At 36.2% G+C, this 2212-nt stretch overlaps 1 pseudogene; it reads right to left on the bottom strand.

Moving 5' to 3' along the window:
• Nucleotides 1–349: 349 nt before the first annotated feature.
• Nucleotides 350–1470, bottom strand: LOC137626221 (uncharacterized; annotated as a pseudogene).
• Nucleotides 1471–2212: the final 742 nt, after the last annotated feature.

Genomic DNA, 2212 nt, shown 5'->3' with positions numbered 1-2212 from the left:
GAACAACAGCATTCATCAGCTGTTAAGCTACATCTAATGTCATCCTTACTCCCAAATGTACAGATATCAATTCCAGTACAGGAATAGACTTTGTTCTTAATTTTTTACAAAGCACAGAATTCTTTGCCAAAATCAGCTTGGTGTCTGCTGAATTGACAGCCACCAAATACAAAGCCCAGCCTAACAATACTTTACTTGCATCCGTGTAGACCAACAAGTTGTACGCATCACAACGATTACCGACAGACGAGGTAGTACAATTTCTGATTTCTTGTTAACCTGTCTGGCAATCTTCGACCATTCTTTCATCAGCTCGCTGCTCAACAGCGTATCCCATCCAATATCCTTGTCATTCTGCGAGAAATGCATAAACAATTTGCTTAGGTTTAAAACTGGTGTTTAAAATTAACATTTTTGTATCAGCTTTAGAGTTTAATTCAAGTTCACGAGTTTTAATCGTATCATTCTCTGTATTCCAAATTAGGCCAAAAAGTTTTGATTCTGGTTCAGTGCAGTGTTCAAACTTATTTAATAGTTCTCTTAAGGGTACAGAATTCGTACAAAACTCTTTTAATTCGAATCCAAATTCTCGGAACGTCGATACAGAAACATTTAATGCCTTAAACCAAACATTATCCGCATTTGAAGTTATGCCTAAGTTATCCATATAAGATAGGTTATGCAAACGCATTTTTATACTCCGAGTCTCTTCACCATCATCATCATCAGGTACATTGTGGAACAATATGTAATAGAGAGCTATCATTAACAAAAATGGAGAATATCTCATTCCAAAAGGCTCTCGTCAGAAACGATAGCGAACAATTGAGAAATCGTTCTTAGAAATACCCTTAAACCATAGAAAAAGTAACTTTCTCGTGTCCTCTTCTCTAAGTAAAAGCTGTAAAAAGGCTTTTTTTCAAATCATAAGTCAGCAAATACTTGTCAAACCTTAGTAGTAGTGTTGAAATCTGCATTTTATTATTCAAATTAGGTCCTGCCGTGGAACACTGATTATGGGAATGATATATCTCATTTTTTTCTCTCACTTAAATTTGATAGAAAGACAACCCTACACTTCGTCGTGTTAGAGTTATTTCGGAACACGTCATTATGAGCTAAAAATTATACATCTGTATTTTCTCTAAGGAATGAGGGAAGATCTGCAATACGTTCAATTACTCAATCTTCAAATTGGTTCTGTATAACTGCATCGTATTCCTTTAACCTCTCAAGTGAAAGCTTTCTTTTTTGAGAATTGAGAACCGACACTGCAAGATTATAGTTGGGGGACATTAAATGTTGTATTTCCTTCTTCCATAAAGCGGGCACAACTAACCTACCTGTCTTAAGATCTCTCTGAATATCACTAAGAATGTTATCAAATAATTTACTATTTTTACTTTTCAAAATAGATTCTCCCGGGTCGTCTTGAATATTCATATGTGAAGTGAATATTGATTCGAGCATTTCGTCAGTCGCATTCTGAATCTTTTGGTCATCAAAAAGTTCCTTCTCTTCTAGCAAAGTACTTATGTTACTATTAACGGTTAGTCATAGAGACATACCGTCAGAATTACCATCAAATGGAATACATAGCAAATTAGGGTTCTCTAAAAACAAAGAGGCACTTCCAGAAAGCATTAAACTCGACGGAGTTTCATAAAAAGTAGAGGGACATTTACCATTGTAACCAAAGTCTTTCTGTGCAAGTGGGAAAATATGGCTTTGATCGCTACCAAGCAAGATTTTAAAATCCTCTATAGTATCTGAATCTCTATGCTTATCTGCCAGGGTATGACCCTTCTCAACCAGGGCGTCTGCTAATTTCTTCACTCCAAGTGTCACAAATTTTGAATTAATTTCGTCTACACAAAGTGTCCTCAATAATTGCTTTCCCTGGCCAGGAACATGAACGGGAAACTCTACAATGTAAGTATTGTGATTCTTGACTTAATTAATTCCTTGAATCGTAAGATTCACTTTATCCACGACTGAGAAGCTGGGAATGTCTTCCAGAGACCCTTTTACTAAGGTTGTTTGGGAACCAAGAACCTTAAACACTCTCCATGGAATTTTACGACCCAAATTCTCTACATATACGGTCCCAGTGGGGAGAATTACATCATTAAATGCCTCTAAGGCCGTAGACATCGTTAGTATTCCGTTAGTAATAGTTTTAACTACTTTGGTATCAGTACGTTTAGGAACA

This window comes from Palaemon carinicauda, chromosome 33, assembly GCF_036898095.1.
Source record: "Palaemon carinicauda isolate YSFRI2023 chromosome 33, ASM3689809v2, whole genome shotgun sequence".
NCBI classification, from domain to species: Eukaryota; Metazoa; Arthropoda; class Malacostraca; order Decapoda; family Palaemonidae; genus Palaemon; species Palaemon carinicauda.
This window is presented reverse-complemented; position numbering and strand designations above follow the sequence as displayed.